Source organism: Sinohyriopsis cumingii, chromosome 13, assembly GCF_028554795.1.
Source record: "Sinohyriopsis cumingii isolate HCF-2022 chromosome 13, ASM2855479v2, whole genome shotgun sequence".
Taxonomy (NCBI): Eukaryota; Metazoa; Mollusca; class Bivalvia; order Unionida; family Unionidae; genus Sinohyriopsis; species Sinohyriopsis cumingii.
The window spans coordinates 71,925,991-71,949,055 of NC_142973.1; the positions used below are offsets into that span (position 1 = coordinate 71,925,991).

Sequence of the window (23,065 nt, forward strand, 5' to 3'; positions counted from 1 at the left end):
AGGACTTTGAACACCACAGCAGACCTGTTTCCCCCAGGTAGCTTTCACTTGCATCCACTCTAGTTTCTAATTTTAGCAGCTTGGAAACCACACAGGGACTCCTTGAATGATCCAATTTCTCTGGGTAGCGATTACCATCATCTTCTAAATTGGTGCTGAAATTGGGACTGGCTTTTGACCAGAATCCCCATGCATCTGTCCCAGAACCACTTTCTTGCCTGTTTGTAGACATGTTAGATTCAGGGTGGGGTGCTCATCTAGAGCCAGAGGATCTGATTCTTTAGAGTTCATGGTCTCAGTAAGAATCTACCCTCCACATCAACATCAGGTATGTGTCAAGCACTGCTGCTTGAAGTTGTCCTCCAACAATACATTGATGGTAGTGTACCTAAGGAGACAAAGAGACACACATGCCCTTCTCTCTGTGTGTAGGTTTGGAACCTCCTTTGCTGGACATCTTCAGAAGAAATATTCCTTTGAGTGTGCTGCATATCTGGCAGGTAAAACATTTTACTAGACAGTCTGTCAAGGAAATGAAAGATAGTTTTTACAGAATGGTCTCTCCACCATTCCATAGCAGACTCCCTGTTCCATCTTGGGCAACTCCGTTGGTGGAGTTTTTGCCACCAAACAGAACAACAAGCTCCCATTTTACATTTCCTAGTCCCCAACCAGAGGGCCAGGGCAGTGGATGCCTTCAGTCTGAAGTGGGATCATCAGTTCACTTATGCCTTCCACCCAACAGGATGATCCAACAGGTACTACACATATTTGGCACTCATGGCTCAGCTCGTTTGGATTGCTTCTGTGTTGTCCCAGTGATTGTGATTCAATGATCTTTGCATCTGTTGGTGGACCATGCCAGGACCATGCATCAGGGGAGGAACCTTCTAGTGCAGGCTTGGTCAGGCATAATGGTCAATTGCTGGGTCCTTTCCATCATAAGATGTGGCTACAAGTTTCAGTTCCAAGATCTTCATCTTCTAGTATGGTCCCCCATTTTCTTCCTCTTAGTAAATTTTGTGTGCCTAAAGGAAGAAGTTAATTCCCTTCTTTGGAAGGGTGTGATAGAGAGAGTGTTAAAAGACCAATCCCCAGCTTTTTGACTGGAATCCCGATGTATCTGTCCCAGAACCCCATTCTTGCCTTAACCAGAAGCCCATTCTCCTAGATTTTCCTGGTTTTTAAGAAAGGGTGAAAGCTTAGTATAATTATCAACCTTTCCTCCCTAAACAAATTTCTGTTGGAGGAACCATTCAAGATGGAAACCACATCCTCAGTCAGGAATGTCATAAGACCTGGCAGTTGGGTGGTCTTGATCGATCTTCTGGATGTGTACCTTTACATCCCTATCTTTCCTTCATACATGTAGTACTTTCGGTTTGGCTTCCACAAGCTATTCCATTTGGCTTAATCCCCACATCCAGAACTTTTACTGTTGTCATAGGAGTAGTTGCAGTCCATTTACAATCATTAGGTATCCCAATTCTTCAATATTTTGACAATCGGTTGCCCAACCATGGCAGTCTGGAGCTTTGCTGTTGGTCCGTAGTGTGAGTCTTCTAATAAACAGGATTTTGTCTATGTATGAATTTTCTCATAAGCAGAGGGTTAGTCCATTGTCTGACAGAGTACACAAGATCCAGTCCCTGTTTGAGATGCTGAGAGTAAAGATAATGTTGTCAGGTTGTCTTTTTCTCTCTGCTGGGGATAATTTGAACTTGGCAGTGGAAATGGTTTCTCTGGACAAACTTCACTTGCATCATCTCCAGTCTTTCCTTCTGGCTGCTTGGAAACCACACAGGGATCCCTTGAATGTTTCAATTTCTCTGTGGTGTTTTTATTTGCCAGTTTTCGGATCATCAGCCACCTATCCTTGAAGTGACAAACTTCAGCTATGCAGTAGCAACAGGTATGGTATTTCTGATATTAAAAAGGTATTTTGAAGCGGGGGGGGGGTGTTGTTGTTGAATAAAACTAATTTTGCATGTTGCTTTTTCCAGATTCCCTTCTGCCTGCACACACTGATGTCCCACTAAATTAGACTGCTCCCTCAAAATAATTAAAATCACTAGCATGCCTGCCCAATACATGTGGGAACATTTTTATGCAGGAGTTATCCAGTTTTCTGGAAGTTTCTGGTGCACTATAATGGGAGAACAAAATTTCTGTAATTCATTTGGTATATTTTTCGTCCTGGAAAAGTACTAGCTATGCATTAGTAGGAAGTATGTATTAAATCAATAAATCTGTTTTACCCTCCCATAAATAAATTGTGCTTCAAAGCAATAGATTTAGTATTTTAAAGTCTTGTTCATTCTTTTGGATTAAAATGCATGAATAAAAAAGTGCTTTTAGAGGTATTTGTGCTTTTTGAAGATTATTCATTCAGCTGGTTCACCCTTTTGCTTAAATCTTAAATCCCATTTTCTTCTATCCTGATCTCATCAAACATTGTTTGAAGGCAGGGAGTGATACAGATATCGGATGCTGTATACATACATGAGCATGAAAACTACTTTATACCTTCTTATTTTCAAAATGGTCTAAAATCAAACAAATATATGTAAAAATAAATATCTTAGTACAGAAAAAAAAGTTGAATTATCAAATAGCTGAGCATTGTTGATCATTAGAAATTTATCAGGAAAAAAAATGGTGCTGGGCTTTCTGCATCACATAGCCCATTTTTCAATGGGTCTTTAATTTCTTGGTTTAGATGAATGACTAAGGCCACAATATGAAAATACAATGAAACAACATGATTGATAAATTTTGTTTGCATTACAAATATTTAACCCACTTATGCATAGATTCTTTGCATTTATGGTCTTGTATATACTTACAGATGTACTTTATGTGGGGTTCAAAAGTTTGTTGCCTTTTATCTTTTGTGTTTCTTTTCGTTGTTAGTTTTGAGAGGTATTATTTTGGGAAGAAATATTTATCTCTGATTATAAAGCATTAAAATATAACTACCATCTATTTATTTTATCTTCAGCAGATAAACTTTGAAAGTTTCCTGATGTACAATCTAAGTTTTATTTTCAATTTCAGCCAATGGCATCTGGTGGTGGGATACCATTTATGAAAGCCTACTTAAATGGGGTCAAGATTCCTGGTCTTCTTACATTGGAGGCTTTTATCGCCAAAGTTGGGGGAGTTATTCTCGCCATAAGTGGAGGACTTGCCATTGGCAAGGTAAGTAGATATGGGGTAATGGTAAAGGTGGCAAGGTAAGTAGATATGGGGTAATGGTAAAGGTGGCAAGGTAAGTAGATATGGGGTAATGGTAAAGGTGGCAAGGTAAGTAGATATGGGGTAATGGTAAAGGTGGCAAGGTAAGTAGATATGGGGTAATGGTAAAGGTGGCAAGGTAAGTAGATATGGGGTAATGGTAAAGGTGGCAAGGTAAGTAGATATGGGGTAATGGTAAAGGTGGCAAGGTAAGTAGATATGGGGTAATGGTAAAGGTGGCAAGGTAAGTAGATATGGGGTAATGGTAAAGGTGGCAAGGTAAGTAGATATGGGGTAATGGTAAAGGTGGCAAGGTAAGTAGATATGGGGTAATGGTAAAGGTGGCAAGGTAAGTAGATATGGGGTAATGGTAAAGGTGGCAAGGTAAGTAGATATGGGGTAATGGTAAAGGTGGCAAGGTAAGTAGATATGGGGTAATGGTAAAGGTGGCAAGGTAAGTAGATATGGGGTAATGGTAAAGGTGGCAAGGTAAGTAGATATGGTGTAATGGTAAAGGCAGAAGGGTACATGGAAGTAGATATGGAGAAATGGTAATGAGCACCTAAGTAAAGCAGGCATCCAGCTTCCCATGACCTGGTTTTTTATCTGGTTACATTGATATTGCATCCAGCTTCCCATGACCTGGTTTTTTATCTGGTTACATTGATATTGCATCCAGCTTCCCATGACCTGGTTTTTTATCTGGTTACATTGATATTGCATCCAGCTTCCCATGACCTGGTTTTTTTATCTGGTTACATTGATATTGCATCCAGCTTCCCATGACCTGGTTTTTTATCTGGTTACATTGATATTGCATCCAGCTTCCCATGACCTGGTTTTTTATCTGGTTACATTGATATTACATCCAGCTTCCCATGACCTAGTTTTTTATCTGGTTGCATTGATATTACATCCAGCTTCCCATGACCTGGTTTAATCTGGTTACACTGATATTGTATGTTGTGGCTTTAAAAACAGCTATCTGGTCACACCCTGGAGGAAGTTACAAAAATATATATTTTGAGACTCTTAAGGTCACTTTTAGAAGATTCCTGAATACATGGGGTCTATAGAAGATTTCTCCATGTGAAGGACACCTTTTAAAATTAGAAAGGGTGGGATTGTGACTCCTACTATTATAGCTGCTGTGGTCCCCTCCAAACTGTATTCACAAGTAATAACCACACCCCCCGTTGGTTTAGGTCCTGACCGGAACAGTGGTAAAAATGTTTGTTGCAAAAATTCTGGTTAATGAGTGGAAGAACAGATTTTTAGCTTCTGGAAGTTTAATGTTAGTAAGAGAAGCTTTATAAGAATCTTAGGATGAACAAGTAAGATGGATGAATCCACTTTCATGGATGGGTAAATCAGATGTCCCGCCAACTTAATGACATGATATTTTAAATAGAAATATTTTGAACCAGTCCTAACTCTTGACTCCTTTCCAAAAACTGAAAGGAATTGTTGTGTAGTAGACGAAACATCCTTTAAAAGAACAAAGTAGCTCACTAGGCTTAGATTGAAATAACAGTGAAAAATAGTAAACGGCAAGTTAAACTCGTTTCAGGGATTTTTCTCCTGGTTACATTAATTTCATGGACTGCCCATTTAACTTTCATACAACTTTATATATGGCTGATCTGGTTTCTTTGCTATGGAAATAACATTAAATAAAACACTGAACTTAAATGCAGTTGTTTTGAAGAAGGTCTGAAAATTGTTTTGAATCTGGTTTTAATCAGTACCAAGATAAACACATTTATTGGTAGATTATGATCTCTTAAATAATTCCTCTGATACTATGATCAAAATGTTAACAGTGTATTTTGGAGGAAATATGAAAACATGTATTTTCCACCAGGATGAGCTTTAATGGTTCCTATGGAAAGTATTAAAAATAGAACTTGTCTCAAAACACTCCACTAATATTTAACCAAACGTAGCTGTTATTTCTTTAATGTCAAAGTATATTTTTGATCTGATTGTTATGAAAACTAATATTGTGTCCCTTCATAAGGTTATGCAGACAGCTAATGCATACTCTGTGTGTGTCATGCCTTGAGCTCTCTATAAAGCTCCTAGCATTTGGAACACCCCTCATAGTCTTGGCCTATTTCACAAATATGTTCATGTGAAGAGTTCTTTGGAACCAAAATTTGTGTCATATTTATATAATGGGAAAGACATTTTAAAAAATCTTTAGTAAAAGCAGCATGTCTGCATGATCTTCCCTTTTATGAATTCTCAACAATATATTGCTATAACTGCACACACAGAAAATTAATGAAACTTCGATGACAAAGGTGGATAATTTGCACATACTCAAAGCATCCACTATTTCACATGGGTTGATGAAAAAAAACCATGTAGAAAACAACTTTGTTCGTGAAGATGAAACCAAACTATGAGATGTGACACGACCTTGAGGCTTTAAGTAACTAGAGTGCCACATAGAACATCTTGTACCAGTGACCTTGATCTTAGAACTCCAAACATTCCAGATCTGTCATAAAGTGTGGAACTGGATAAAATTTCATTAAAATATATTAAGTTGTCAAAAACATCATATATATACAGACAGGCCACTAACCTCCCTTATTTTTAATGTTAACCTTTTGGGCAGAGGATATGACCATGATTGCATGAGACAAGTCTCTATAAACAGCAGGCTAAAGGTGAGTGAAAATACCTTCATTCATTCACATGTGGGGGCCCCGAGTGATCGAGTGGTCTAAAGCACTCACCAATACTGATTACCTCTGTCTGCATGGCTTTGACTCATGGGTTTGGTCAATGTGGGTATGTGACAAAGCTTGGCCAGTAGCTTCTCATGGGTCGGTGGTTCTTTCCAGGGTTTTCCCAGGTTCTTCCTTCTCCATTTACTGGCTGCCATGTATAGTCTATCTTGTGCTAAAAAATAGCGCTAAACCCTTCAACAAAAACATTCACATGCACAGAGGGAGCTGATTTGATTTATATTTTCTGAGGGGTGAGGTCCCTCTCACTGTCTGTCAAAGTGAGGACAGATAAATACATGCCTCGTTCACCCAGTGGAGTTTCCTTTTGATCCTTGAACAAACTTGTAACAGATAGGTGTGACAATGGCAAGCCTTTGTTAAGTGATGCGACTGTTTGCCTTTCCAGCTCAAGTGTCCAGTCTCTGGCTGGTCATGGTAACCTTGTGTAAGAGTTCAACACTAACCGTTTGTCGATGTTTATAGATCAAATGCAATGCCGTGTTAATATTCCCAAGACAATAGATTATAGCTTATACATTACTTTATAGTTGGGGCTAAGCAAACGTGACACCGTGGTAATATGAAGCACTGTCTAATTATCATGGATATAAGCACATTCAGTTTCATCTCTCTAAATTTGTGTTTTTATTTCCAGACTTAGTAAGAAATATATGCATACTGGCATGTGACAAAAACCTTGTGACTAAGATTATGGATGTTGCAGAAAGTATTTATATAATTGTATTGTTGTACTTTTAATTGTTTTAAGTTACAGCAAACTTGAAATGACTGTTACCTAATTATATTTACAGATATGATCTTGATAATGGTACATGACATTAAAATATTCTATTTACACTACTTGAACAGCTTCTGAACTACATATCAACCCAAAAAAATAGCAATGATATTTCAAGCTGAATCATAAATGTGTTTTATATAACATGACGTTAGGTCATGATGCATGAATGAAATGGTTTTATTATCTCACTATCTTTGAAAATTCGTGAGCTAACGGCCAGACACAAAAATAGATAATGTTGATCTATGATCTAAACCTTGATGAAAAAAATGAATATAAATTAATATTAAAAAGTTATGATTTAAAAATACCAAAAGATTTGAATTAAACTTCCTTCAATGACTTTAAAGATACAGTCAAAAGATAAAAATTGATTAAACTTCACATGTCTTTGAGCTTGCTGATAGGACCATGCTATTGACACACTTGCTAGGTGTATGATGCAATCTCAAGCTATGATTTTACAGTAGAATAATCATTCAGCGGAAATTTCTTTCCATGATGTTTAGTGACAGCTTCAAAGTGATGGATTAGACAAAATTTATATTGACCTGAGACTGGCCTTGCAAAAGGCCCATGAAAGTGTCAAGCAACATCAGATCATGATGTACAGCTATACCAAGATTTATGTCTATTACTTTATTTAAAAGCTCCAGACAAATATAGTAATGTCCACCTCTGACCATCAAATGAGAACATTGGAAGTGTCATATTTTGCACCTGTATATATAAGTATTGCTACAAGTCTATGCTCATAAAATAAGTAACTGTTACAGAAAATAGTGAATGACAACGAGCTTTGCAAAATTTAACAAATATAATTTATTTCCCTTGAATTCAAAGTGAAAATGAGAAATGAGAACTTACTGTATTGTGGGACCGCTTCAATGGCCAAGTGGTTAGAGCATTTGCCTCGGATGCAGGAGGTCACAGGTTTGAACTCCAGTTGAGTCGTGCTAAAGACTTATAAAAATGGTACTAACAGCTGCTTCGCTGGTCACTCAGCATTAAGAGGTTACGTTAAAAATCCAAGTCACACACATATTGTATTGTTAATTAAATGACAAAATAATCCAAGAATTACAGATACAAGTACTAGTTATTTAAAGTTCTGATTAAAACTCAGTACAAATCGCAAAGAAACCCAAAACTGAAGGCGATGACGTGTCTGTTATAGCTTGTAGAGTGGTGTCAACAGTCTTTTATTGAATCACAGTAATATAATTCCAGGATTTAATTCGTATAAATTCCTGTGAAGGACTCTATCCAAGAATTTTAAACTCCCAAACTTTTTACCCAAATAGAATATTTACCTCTGCTATTAATAATTATCCTGATATTAAGCCCATACACAGAGAGAACAATTTAGCAATGTATTGGTTGTTTACAATGAATAAAATAAAAAAAGTCAATCAGATGAAGCAAAAATAAACTCAAGATCAAGTCCAGCATACCGTATTTTCACGTATATAAGACACACCCATATGTAAGACGTGGGTTTTGACAATTTGTGTAAAAAATGTTTTAAATAAGACGCCCATAAATATAAGACACACTCGGCCTCGCCATCTACTGATCTGAGCAAACCCAATATTGACTACAGGCGACATAGCGTTGATTTTTTAATAACTTATAAGTTACTTACAGTATTGATCTGTATCTAATATTATTTTGTTAAGTTCTATTACATTATTGTTCCAATAAAGTTTAATAAAATCTTTAGAATGATTCTGTGTGTTGTTTTGTTCAAATATGTACAGGTAAACATCCGTTTTCAAACCACGTGCATCAAAGTGGCTACCGATACTTTCCTTTGTCATAAACGCAAATATCTCCAATGTTTCGATCACTCACCTGATGTAAACAAGGCTTCATTGACCATTTTGGCTTGAGTTCAAAGAATTGTTTGAGGCAGAGCTGCGACAGTTATCATTTGATCTTAACTTTCTCTAGGCCGTTTGGCCTAGGCTTCAGCGGCTGGGGCTAGTACATACCGGTATATAGGGTATACATGGGATCAGTCTCTTGTTATAAATAAATGAGTGATCAATCTCTTGGGCATTTATAAAATTTATACAATTTTCACGATGATGAAGCAAAAATCATGTACGGCCGAATTTAAATTAGATGTCTTCAGGTTTGCCAAGGAGCATGGCAACAGAGCTTCTGGAAGAGAATTTAGTTGCAGTGAGAAGAATGTACGTGATTCGAAGTTGGAGGAGGAGCTTAAGAAGATGAATCCAAGGAAACAAGCTCGTAGAGGTAGAAAGGCAAGAAGGCCAAACTTGGAAGACAATCTTGTCAACTGGGTACGTTCGCAACGTGACAGTAACCGTGTGGTTTCAACGATATCGATCAAACTCGAGGCTCGAATTATTGCTACAGAAATGAACATGATGGACTTTTGTGGCAGTGTCAACTGGGTGTACATGTTAATGAAATGGAACAACCTTGCAGTCCGGGCACATACAGCTGAACTTAACTGTTTTGTTGGCTTGCACAGCTGCAGGAGGAAAACTGAAACCCATGGTTATCTTTAAAAGGATAACCATGCCCAGAAAAACTTTGCCAGCTGGAGTTGTTGTTGTCTGCAATCAAAAAGGCTGGATGAATACAGAGGTGATGCAGACCTGGATGGATAAGTGCTTCAGAACAAGAAGAGGCAGATTTTTCAAGAAGCAGTCTCTTCTGATTTTCGATGCGATGGCTGCCCATAAGAAGACAACTGTGCAGAAACACATCAACAGTGCTGGAGCCCACATAGCCATTATACCAGGTGGTTGACTTGTAAGCTCCGGCCAACGGATGTTGCCGTCAGTTATCCATTTAAGACTTTTGTTCGTGAGGAATGGGAACATTGGATGACTAGCGGTAAGCACACCTTCATGCCAGTTGGTCAACAACATCGTGCAACGTACGTAGAGGTGTGTAATTGGGTACTCCGGGCATGGGAGAAAGTGAAAACAACAACAATCATCAATGGCTTCGGAAAGTGTGGGATAATTCCAGAATCGGCCGCCGATATCAGTTCTTTGGACGATGACTTGGCTGCATCTGATACCACTGATGCCAATGAGGATCGATTAGCAGCGGCTATGGAGGTATTCAGTGATGAGAGTGAATTTGATGAAAGTTTCAATGGATTTGAAGCAGAAACTGATGACGATGAAGATGAATAGATTGATTTTAAATCAAGACTGTATTTTTAGTAAATGTTTATTATAAAAATTGTTGACTGAGTTTGTGTAAAAGAATAAGTAGATAAGATGCCCACAAATATAAGATGCACTTAGGGTGCGGGGTAAGTAAATAGTTATATAAGACGCATCTTATATACGCAAAAATATGGTACATTGTTACATTACAATAGCATGTAACAAAAGATTTTTTTATAAAACTAACAATTAAATATTGTTTGTCATTGGCTTGACTTCGCTTGCAAATATTTAGGAAGGGGGATGTTCACGTCTATTGCACGCATGCTGGTGGCTGATGAGCCCAATATGTGATGGGCACATCCATTCACAGAGGCTGCAGGGGAATGTCTGGGTTGTGGTGGGTGCTTAGCTGAAGGTTCCTGTTTTTTTCTTCACAATTATTGTTGAAATTGTCTTTTCTCTCCACTCAGACATGTATGACTGAATATACAGTTAATTAAACAAATTATTTTTAAATTAAAAGTAAGAAAACAAATTCATTAAATTGGAAATAAAATTAATGGAAAGATAGGTCCTATTTGGTTCAGTCAAAATTGCTTTCACTCAGAAAGATTATGGTAAAAAAACTTGACTCATTGGATCGGGCAGCCAAAATGTGTCCCAGATTGCGTGATGAGAATCTGAATGTAATTTATATTTGATTTAATTTAATTGTTTGCTCGTTAGTTCTAAATTTTTTAAATATTCCATTACATGCTATTTTAAATGTAATTTTATTTACTGGATTTGACATTTTCCAGAAATTCAGTTCAGTTTAACCTATTTTTGGTAAACACTAATAATAAAAACTTTGTATCTAATGCTGACCTAGTTCCTAACCTTGAAGTAAACAACTTTTTATTTTTTATTCTTTCTCTAAGAGTAGATTCATAAAGTGAAATCAAGGCCATACTGGGAGTATGTGATGTTAGGCATGTAAAAAGCTTATAGAAACAATACCATGTGACCCTCATAATGGAATCTGGTTTGCTTCTTAAATTAGTGCATAACTGTTTCCTATAGAGAATTTAGTCAGTTGGACCTTAAACCATTGACACTTAACACATTAACCCTTAGCGACGACTTTATGGGGCAGGAGGTAGTAGCCTACTGCTGAGCTCAGTAGCGTGATGGTCATGCATGATACCCTAAAGTGGGTGGTATTTTAAAAAGGTAGACAGATGTAGCTCTACAATGACACCAAATAATCTGGAATATCTAGTTGCACTACAAAATACAGATAGAAAAACCTCATTTTTTGGACCCGACTTTTAACGCAAAATTCACCTGTGGTCAGAATCCCATTTTGTGTCTGGATTTTAGACTTTTTGGTCTCATATCTAAGGCAAACCGGTATGAACTGCAAACAGACAGATGAGCTTTTGCAAAAAGTAGGATAAGATGGGCATTTGGAATAAACAATGGTCTCCATACAAAAATAATGGCTCCGTTTAGCAAAAAAAAAAAAAAAAAGTCCAACTTTTACCATTCTGCTCATGCGCGAGTCAAATAGCCAACGAAAAATGATGTTTCTAAGACAACTAGGCAGTATGTTATTGAATGATGACTGGGGAATTGGTGTTTTCGAGTCTGTTCAGAAATAGCTTTCAAAATGTTTCCTACTCGATTTTCAGGCAAAAATGGCAGAAAGCTCCAGGGGTTAATGTCTTAAAGATGTTTTGTTGTGAACAGTTTGAGTTTAATTTTTAATTTTTCTTAAAATTATTTGGATTCCAAGAGATTATTTTTACCTGGAAATACTTGTGCTCTAAATTAATTCTTGGACAAGGACAGTTATCAAAATTTACACAGAATTCAAACACTGGAATATTATTTTTTGTGATTAAAAAAAAACTTAAAACATCAGTATGATGCTGACCACAGCTTACATTATTGCCTTCCATTGTGGATTTCATCAGAATTCGAACTCAGTTTCAATAGGACTTGTTATTATTATGACTTCTATTTTTTAATTCTTGGATTATTTTTGGATTTGATTCATTTTTACCCTGTTTTTCTAGGGAAATAAATTATTTGTTAAATTGTACAAAGCTTGTTGTCTTCACTCTTCTTGTTACTTTTGTAAGAGCCTATAAATGTAACACTGACTCAAAACTTTTTTAAAAAATTAACATATACAGTCATTTGATTGGATAGAATAGTTTCAATTAAGATTTAGAACCAGTCAAGTTTTTTGATTGAATGGTGCAGTAAAGGGTATATTGGATAAAAAATCAGTACTCAGTACAACTTTTTGAAAGAATAGTGTAATAAAGGGTACGATGGGAAAATAATCAGTACTCCTTGCAGTTTTTTGATTGAATGGTGTAATAATGGGCATAAAGTTGAAAAATCATTACTAATGATAGCTTTTTGATGGAATGGTGTCATAAAGGATGTAATGGAGAAAAATAAGTATGGTACTCATTACAACATTTTCATTCAGTTTTCTTATGTTCCTATAAATATGCTGAACCATCAGTTCATTATTTTCAGGAAGGTCCCATGGCTCATGCCGGGGGCATCATAGGAGCTGGACTGGGCAAGGGAAGACTTCGACTATGCAGGAACAAACAACTCTCTGTAAGAGGATCCTTTTGTTATTAACTTGAATACTTGTATGCATGTAGCATTATAACAACTCTCTGTAAGAAAATAATTTTGTATTAACTTGAATACATGTAATTTTATGTCGTTAGCATCATAACAACTCTTTGTAAGAGAATCCTATTAATTTAGCTTCAATACTTGCATGCAGGGGTCATCGTAGGGGTGGGCAAAGGCAGACTAAGAATACATCAGCTCTCAGATGATGCTTTTGTCATAAGCTTCAGTACTTGAATGCAGGGATCATCATAGGACTTGGCAAAGGCAGATAAAGGCTTATGCAGTAATTAACAATTCTCAGTAAGATAATCTGTTTTTAGCTTAAATATTTGCAGACAGGGGGACATCGTAGGGGCTGGGCTGAATAAAGAAAGATTATAACATTTAATGCTGAAACATGCTAACTCTTAATAAGATAATCCTTTTGTTATTGGCTTTAATACTTGTATGCACTGGGAATCATATGGGCTTGACTAGGCATAGAAAGACCAAACCTATGCATGAATGAAGCTGGGCAAAAGAAGGCTCAGTGCATGAATAGTGGGCATCATGAGAACGCTGCTGGGCAAAAGAAGGCTATGCATGAATAGTGGGCATCATGAGAACACTGCTGGGCAAAAGAAGGCTATGCAGGAATAATCATCTCTTTGTAAATAATCCTTCTCTTGTTAAGACAAAACTTGTATGCAGGGGGTCATAGGGCTGGGTATTGCAAAGGAAGACTTAGGACAATCATGTTGAAGTATGTAGCTCTAACTAAAATAATCCTGCTGTTAGTTTCAATACTTGTATGCATCATAGGGAATTGGCCTGGCTCAGGCAAAGGAATGCCTGTATGGTGATGGCATCATAAGGTCTGGGGTCAGGCAAAGGAATACTTGTATGCAAGGGACATCATAGAAGCTGTGCATGGCTGGGCTCAGGGAAATTTAGGAATGCCTGTAGGATGGTCTGGGCTTGGCAAAGGAATACTTGTATTTTGGGTTATCATAGAAGCTGGTCTGGGAATAAAAGAATTAAACTCTGAAGGAATTAATAACTCAGTCGTATCATCCCACCATATGAATGACATGTAATGTAAATGGACTATTATTTGTGGTTACCATTTTTATTGATTATCATGGGTAATACAAATCAAGTATTTTAAAACCCGATGAACAATTATTTATCAATACAAAGAATTAAGTTTTGTTTCCTGCAGTGCATGAATTTAGGTGCTGGCATGTGATTTTTCATGAACTACAAAAATTTACACCATTGAAAGTATATTAATTTACTGAAATTATAAAATTTGTGTAATTTTAGCTCTATGAGAGCTTCCGAAATGATCACGATATTCGAGACTTTGTCGCAGCTGGTGCTGCATCCGGAGTGGCAGCAGCTTTTGGGGCTCCAGTAGGGGGAACACTGTTCAGTGTAGAGGAGGCAGCCAGTTTCTGGAGTCAGGAACTGACATGGCGAATTGTAAGTAGATTTTAATGCCAAGTGGAATGCTACAAAAAACTGAGGAAATGAGCATTATCATCCATTTTAATTTATTACATGACTATTATGTTATTCAGTTTGATAAATATATTTATTCTCATTTAACACTTGCTGTTTGGTGTAACATGTTATGTTATGATACCTGCCATCTTTCTACTACCAATTTTGTTAATGGACAATGACTTGAGTTGTTCACCATCTACATACACCAAACTTTGTAAATGGCTTCCATCTGAGGCACTGAAGAACCCAATTGATTTTGGAGTCAAAAGCTAATGGTACAGGTTAATGACTGAAAGAAAGACAAATCGATTCAGCATAACAAAATAACTTGAGTTGTCAGGTGCAAAGTTAACCAGACTGGAGTAAGAAAAACCCTGTCTATTGGAGAGTCAAATGATAAAAGGTCAAGGTCACAGTGATTGGAAAAACACAACTGGCTTCCTCACAATTGAAAGTTGTTTATCTTTAATTAAGGAAGATGTCAGTTTTGGTTAAGAATGTCAAAGGTCACTGTGACTGAAATAAACTAATTTGTGCATAATAACTTGAGTTCAAGACATTTACAGTTATAAACCTTGTTGATGGTTTTTACTATGGGTAATAAAGAAGCCTGTCATTTTGGGGTTAAAAAGGTCAAAGAGCAAGGTCAGTCACTGAAAGAATAAACATGGCCTCTGCACAGTTATTCTTCACATACCAGGTCCCTACTTTGTAGATGAGGTTTAATGATTTTAGGTTCAAGAGTTCAATGACCATGACCAGAGTAAATGAAAGAAAAAAAATGTGGTTACTGCACATAAACTTCAGTTTTAGATCATTTACCTTGCCTAAAGTTTCTGGATGGCTTGCACTGAAGGTATGAAAAGGCTTATTGATTCTGGTGTCAAAAGGTCAAAATCCAAGGTCATTGTGACAGTGATTATTTTTTTGCAGTTTCTTTTAGAACAAGTTCCTTGACCAAACTTTCTGATGGCCTACTTATTATGGGGTCCGAATGGTAGGTTGCAGTAATGGCAATGCTAATATGAAAATAATGGTTTCTGCACATTATGTTTGATTCAAGATTGCATACCATAACCAAAGGTTGGGGTCATTGACCCATTGTTCAATAATCGCCAGAGTCAACCATATCCTATTAATGCTACATAGAGGATAGTTAAACAGTGATGTACCATTCACAGCACTCTTGTCATACATATGTCAAAATAGTGATGTTCCCTTCATAGTACACATGTCATACATGTGTAAAAATTGTGATGTATCATTCACAGTGCTCATGTCATGTGTAAAAACAGTGTAGTACCATTCATAGTACTACAGTCATACATGTGTATAAAACAGTGATGTACCACTCACAGTAATTATGTCATAAATATTGAAAAACAGTACTCATTGACCCATTGGTTAATAATCTACAGCATCAACCATATCCTATTAATGCTACTAAGAGGACAGTTAAACAGTGATGTTTAACAGTACTCTTCATACACATGTAAAAACAGTGATGTTCCACTCATAGTACTTTTGTCATACACATATAAAAACAGTAAAGTAGCACTCACAGTACTCATATCATACATGTGTTCAAAATTGTGATGTACCATTCACAGTACTCATGTCATAAATGTGTATAAAACAGTGATGTATCCCTCACAGTACTTGTGTCATACATGTGTAAAAACAGTGATGTACCATTCACAATCCTCCTGTTGTGTAAAACAGTGATGTACTATTCACAGCATTCCTGTCAAGTGATGTACCATTCACAGTACTAAGTCATACATGTGTAAAACAGTGATGTACTGTGTACAGTATTCCTGCCAAGTGATGTACCATTCACATACCATTCACAGTACTCATGTCATACCCGTGTAAAAACAGTGATGTGCTATTCAGTTTTCTTGTCATACACATGTAAAAGCAATGGTGTACCATTCACAGTACTCCTGCCATATGTGTTGTTAAGACAGTGATGGACCATTCACAGTAGTCCTGTCAAGTGATGTACCATTCATAGTGCTCTTGTCATACATGTATAAAAACAGTGATGTACCGTTCACAGTTCTCTTGTCATACACATGTAAAAACAATGGTGTACCATTCACAATACTCCTGTCATATGTATAGTAAAAGACAGTGATGTACTATTCACAGTACTCTTATCCTGCATGTATAAAAACAGTGATGTACCATTCACAATACTCCTGTCATATGTATTGTAAAAGACAGTGATGTACTATTCACAGTACTCTTATCCTGCATGTATAAAAACAGTGATGTACCATTCACAATACTCCTGTCATATGTATTGTAAAAACAGTGATGTACTATTCACAGTACTCATGTCAAATGATGAACAATTCACAGCACTCATGTCATACATGTGTAAAAACAGTGATCTTACATTTGCAGTACTCATATCCATCATCTGTAAAAACAGCTGGTGATTTTGTTAATGACATTGTGACATCATGTAAAGCAGAAAAATATAATATTGGAGAAATATAAATATAGTTGAAATTAATTCCACTACATTATTTTGTCTGTCTGTGGAATATAGTCTGTACAATAATTAGGATCTTTATTACAAATGAAAGTGATAACATATCAATAACACTTATTTTGAAAATATTTGTATTGTATGCATGGTTAATATACAATTGAAGGTTCTTTAAAATTTACAATGCCCTTTATTCACTAGTAGAAAACTTTTTGAAACTTTATAGAACTAGTAAAACTCTAGATGGGCATTAATAACAATGAAGAAATTTTGAAAAGCACAAGAATAGCAATTGTTTTCATTATTTAGTTATTTATACAATTTTGCTTATCCCATTTGCCTCTACTGTTTCATTAAAGGTTTCCATGGTAACATGGCCTCCTCTACTGGCTGACAAATTATACATATAGTCTAAAGTCATTCTAATGATAATCAGCTTCTTTATACTGACTGCCTCTGTAAATGAACTCACTTTATACTGACTGCCTCTGTAAATGAACCCACTTTATACTGACTGCCTCTGTAAATGAACCCACTTTATACTGACTGCCTCTGTAAATGAACCCACTTTATACTGACTGCCTCTGTAAATGAACCCACTTTATACTGACTGTCTCTGTAAATGAGTTCACTTTATACTGACTGCCTCTGTAAATGAACTCACTTTATACTGACTGCCTCTGTAAATGAATTCACTTTATACTGGTGACCTCCATAAAAGTCAGATGAAACCACTATGCTGGCCACTTCTATAAATCTGTCAGGTCAGTCCAGTTTATACTGGCCACCTCTGTTAAACAGCCAACTAACAAACCACTTTATACTGACAACTTCTATAAAAGACCAGATCAAATCACTTTTTATTCTTGAAACATCTATAAAATAGCCCAATCAAAACATTTTATACTGGCTATCTCAAAAACAGCCAAAATATTTAAATACTGCCATCTTGTATAAATAGCTTTTTTTTCTTCTCTTCAGCTGTTGTTTAGGAATAAAATCACTATTTAACTATTTGTAACATTTATAAGAGTTTATATATATATTCAAGTGCTGTTTTATGTGCAGTTTCTTTCAGCCATGGTTGCCAGCTTTTTCACAAACTTCCTGCTCAGTTCATTCCATGGCAATCCTTATAAGTTGGAAGCACCTGGCCTTGTTCGCCTTAATGGTAGGGTAAGTCGGTTATATTTCTTAAATGTGGTTTTTATTGGGATGACTATGTATAGTATATTTACCTATTTATGTTATGTCACTACAAGGTGGACATTTTCTTCTCACCATGATGCATTAGTTCACATGGACAGATAGCTACATTCAGAATTTGGTAAACATAGCTTGAGGAATGCTATAATAAAGGAGAACTGCTCTCCAACAAATGTACTAGTAATTATTCAAAACTGGTATTTCATTTACTCAAAAGAAGTAAAATAATTGTAAAAATTTGTCAAATGGCTAAGTAATTGCAAGTAATTTCAAGTAATATTAAGTAATTATTATACTAAGTAAAATCTTATTACATAGTCATCTTTTCACTCAGTAAAATAATATATATTTGTAATTATTTTTGCAAAGTAAAATATTACTGAGTAAAAACTTTAATAAAAAAATATTTTACTTATTAATTTTTTTGCTAAGTAATTTTTATGTAAACACAAAAATAAGTAATTATGAGTAAATAAAGGCAAATAATTATAAGTAGCTTTAAGTAAAATAAAGCAGACTGGTGAAGTTTCCAATAACTGTGGGTACAAATATGTTCATGTCAGTAGGCAAACTTTGCAATGCTTTAAATATTCCCAATTTAAGAAAGTAAATGATTTCCATTCTAGTTATAATAAAGTAAACAGTTTATTGAGCCACTGTTTCTGTTACCAAAACTGAAATTTGGTACTTTTCCATAAAAATTGATATCCCTGTGGCATTCCCACTGCAGGTTATTGGTGGAATTTGAATTTACATTTTTAAGTGTTTTCCATTAGGTTGTTATTAGCCTTAGAAGACAAACAAATTATTTTTATATGTAAATCTTAAACTTCATGTTCATGGGGAGGGGGAGACAACATGGATAAAAAGATATTTCCAATCTTCAAGGTAAAATAATCCATTTCTTTTACAAGGCATGAACTGTCTCATGCAGCTAGGATATGCATGTGTGTTTTGGAAATGTGAAGGCACAAGTCATTAACTGGGAGGGGGGAGGAGAAGGGAGAGAGACTGTAGTCCAGAAAGTCATTTCAGGGTGTCACTCCTTACACAGTTATGATTCCTATTGTACTAACTATAGGTGAAGGCCATGTTTTAAGTTTATTGTGAAGAATAAAACTAAATATTGTAATTTACAAGCTTATGCAAGCCTAAATTTTGTAATGAACAAACTTGCACAGTCATAATCCAGTAGGAAACAAGCTTGTGCAAGCTGTCAAATTCTGCTGTAAAAATATTCCATGCAAAAATGTCATTATAGACCATTCAAGAACATTCTTCATGATGATAAATTAATTGTTGCACTTAAATTAGAAAAGAGGTTATACATAAAATAAACCTTAAATAAATGGAACAAAATTAAACTATTTCAGTACAATTATCCAATCGATATTAACTTTACATGAGTATAATTGTCCAATAGATATCGACTTTACATGATAGTAGCTGTACATAAGTATAATTGTCCAATAGACATTGACTTTACATGATAGTAACTGTACATCAGTATAACTGTCCAATAGATATTGACTTTACATAACAGTAACTGTACATGAATATAATTGTCCAATAGATACTGACTTTTCACGATTGTAACTGTACATCAATAAATGAAGCATTTCAGTGGCCTTCTTTTGCCAGATAATTCTGGCATTGATGTAAACAACATGGCAGCTTTTTACTGGTATCACTATCATTTCTATTGGAAAGATGGTTGACAGTGAACACAATACATATAAAGAGGATATTCTTGGCTTGACTGAAGTTCATTATGGCACTGTTTGAAAATATTAAGGAATAATTATCACTACATCTGAGAAAAAACTGATTTTCTGCATGAGTGTGTATGTGCTGTATACATAGGTTTATACTGAAATAGTAAAGAAATTCAATGTTTTACATTTTATTGCTACTTAAAATTATTGGAAAATTTGGTAATTTATGAGACTATACCTATCATAAACAGTCTTGCCTTTATTGCAACATACACTGTAACTCCATGAGACATAACTGGAATAGGCTTGAAATGAACCAAACATTTAGTTTTGGGGAGGGTGACAGAATGGTGACTGAGATGTTCCCTCATTTTCTATCGATCAATCGATTGAGAGAGATTTTGTATTATAAAAGCTTTTTGCTCTTTTTGCTCCAGACAAATTGGACAAATCTGGTGATGACAGTAAAGGTATTAGACATAATGCTTGAACTGTAATCTTTAGCCACATACTGTATTAGTCATAATATATGTACGGTAATACTTGTGCTGCATTCAATCTTTAGCCACATACCCAGGTATAATAATAATAATGGACACTCAGCAGCTCTGGTGGCCTAAGTAGTTAGAGCATCTGCTTCATATGTGGGACATCGAGGGTTGAAACACCAACTGAGTCATAACAAAGACTTATAAAAATGGTACTAACAGCTGCCTCGCTTGGCACTCAGCATTAAGAGGTTATTGTTAGGACTGGTTGGCCTGGTGTCAGGATAATGTGACTGGGTGGGACATCATTGCTACACATCTTTCCTGGTTTGTGTTAAAATAGGGATGTAATGCATGCTTTGGACTTGGACAAAAATGTGACAACTTTCCTGGTTTGTGTTAAAATTTGGATCTAATGCATGCTCTGGATTTTGACAATAAAGTGTGACAACAGAGGTTTATGTTAAAATTGGGATCTAATGCATGCTTTGGATTTTGACAATAAGGTGTGACAACTTTCCTGGTTTGTGTTAAAATTTGGATCTAATGTATGCTTTGGACTTAGACAATAAAGTGTGACCAGTTACTTTCCTGGTTTATGTAAAAGTAAGGATGTAATGCATGCTTTGGTCTTGGACAATATTGTGTGACAACTTTCCTGGTTCGTATTAAAATAGGGATGTAATGCATGTTTGGACTTGGATGATAAAGTGTGACAACTTTCCTGGTTCGTATTAAAATAGGGATGTAATGCATGTTTGGACTTGGATGATAAAGTGTGACAACTTTCCTGGTTTGTGTTAAAATACTGGGATCATGCATGCCTTGGACTTGTTACGAATATTGTGATAGATGATACAAAGGATAAGAATTCTGATATTGTTGTAACTGTGGAAATTGTTACAACTCTATGGTCTTAAACTAAGAAACAGATAATAGTGAAAAACAAGTTTTGTAAAATTTAACAAGTAATTTATTTCCCTGGAATACAAAGTGAAAATTTATGTAAAAACTTACAGTATTCTGATTTAAATCCCAAATAGTGCTAAAAGCTCTGTCACAAGTCTAAACATATTGAGTATTCCTAATGAATTCCAGTGGTGTTCCAAATGAACTCCAACCTTGAATGTGCTGGTATGCCAGTTGTCTCAGTTGGGCTAATGTGCCAACAGTCTTTATGTATCACAGTGATATAATCCAAAATATCCTTGAATGGACTCACAATAATTCTGAAATTGTGGTTTAGTCCAAAATCATTGAGCGCTTTGCACTTCCAATGAACAATTTAAATAAATAAATCCTCTCAAATTAAAACTGAACACAACAATAAGACTGATTACATGCATGATGTTAAGATAGGAATGAGCAATTTATTTACCTCTGCACTTGTCACCTGTCACAGTTACCATTTTCTGAAAATACTCATCATCTTCATGGAAAATTACTCCATCAACTATAAACAAAATTCATTTCTGGAACCTTCACATTTCAGAAACAAGGCTGTATCTGTAACTCAAACTGAAATAAACTTGTTTACATTTAATAATTATCTTAATAACTAACCTACAATGATAGACAAATATTAGACAAATATTAGCTATGCAATAAGTTGTTTACGAAATAAATGTTACTAGGTAGGCCCTTGCAATCTATAATAATGAGGAAAAAAAATGAAACGCACAATGTAAGTTAAATATACATAATAAAGTTCAGTCTTTCTTTCTGTAATGGAGCAGGTACAAAGCACCAGATGATAATGGCAAAGACTACATGCACTTGTGGTGTCATAGTTTTTCAACCTGATTGATTTAAACCTGGTTTTTTTTCACAATGAAAGGAATGAATATAAATTCACAATTCTTTGAAAGTGTTAAGTCAAGCATTCTTTCACACACTTGTGCAATTATTAATATCTTTTGTGATAACAGAGAAACTTTATTAAAATGTAACTGCTCAACAAAATGTCATGATGTTCTGATACATTGTTCAGGTTTACTAAAACACCAGATATATATTTGATTAGCTGAAACATTTTGGGTCTTTAAAAAAAATAACACTACTTTATGGAAAGTATGGGCAATATACTGTACCTGTACAGAAGCAATTTATGAAATGTAATATGTTCTATTTAAAGGTGTAAAGTTAATTTTACAGGTGTACAGGACCCAGAAGCATAATTTTAGTAGGAAATATGGGCATCCTTTGCTTAAGACTTGAAAATTACAGGCATATTCCAAAAACAATGCTGGGCAAGAAAAGACATATTTTGAAACTTAGCAAACTTAGTTAAGGGTTATATTGGTACTTAGAAAATTTCAGTGTGGTGGATGAGATGGACTTTTGAACTTTGAATATCTGCATGATGTAGATGAGGTGTAAATAGGACTTTGTAAGAAAACATGAGGCATATTTCAGAACTTTTTGTTATATCAGTCTACCGAGAAGTCTCAAATAAATGACACTCTTTCATATCTGGTGTCATTGTGTACAAAATCAAAACAAGAAAAAGAAAACTGGTCTGTCCTCTGGTTCTTTGATTCTGTTAAATTATTTGCTTAAAGGATGTGATTCTAAATTAGGTAGCTTAATTGACAGTCTTTGCCTTTAAAGAACAAAATAAAGGTATTGTAATTCACAAAACCCTAAAGGCGAAAAAACAAGGGCAAATGTATCACAATTTGTAGCACATGTGCATCAGTTTATTTAATTATTTAGGTTATCTTTTATAAATGCTTCCAAAATTCAGTGTTGATAACTTTTTATCTGATTTAGCAAACTCCTTCTTTTATGTAGAAAATGTAGAAGACCCCACTGAAGCACTTGAAACATGGTACGCTTTTATGAAGTCGGTTTTGGATTGAAACACTCCTTTAAAAACAAAGAGTGAAACACCACATGACTAATTACAACATAAATCAACGAAGCCAGACATAATAACAGACTATTTTCATTAAATCAAGGATTGGCATTCCTATAAACTCTGGCATAACATGTATTGCCATGTTTCAGTTGGCTAAAAGGAAATTTTTATAAAATATCTGTTGCAAAGGCAGAAAATCCAAATGTGGAAAACTCAGAATGATT

General features: G+C 35.4%; 1 pseudogene across 1 annotated transcript in view; it reads left to right on the plus strand.

Annotated features, from left to right (window-relative positions):
- The window catches only part of LOC149785823 (H(+)/Cl(-) exchange transporter 7-like), a 121,510-nt pseudogene that overhangs the window by 49,373 nt on the left and 49,072 nt on the right, over positions 1-23,065 (plus strand). The window contains exons 7-11 of the transcript XR_016413460.1: positions 3,058-3,201; positions 12,474-12,560; positions 13,890-14,048; positions 17,641-17,743; positions 20,556-20,563. The product of XR_016413460.1 is annotated as a H(+)/Cl(-) exchange transporter 7-like (transcript). The remainder of the gene's footprint in view (positions 1-3,057; positions 3,202-12,473; positions 12,561-13,889; positions 14,049-17,640; positions 17,744-20,555; positions 20,564-23,065) is intronic.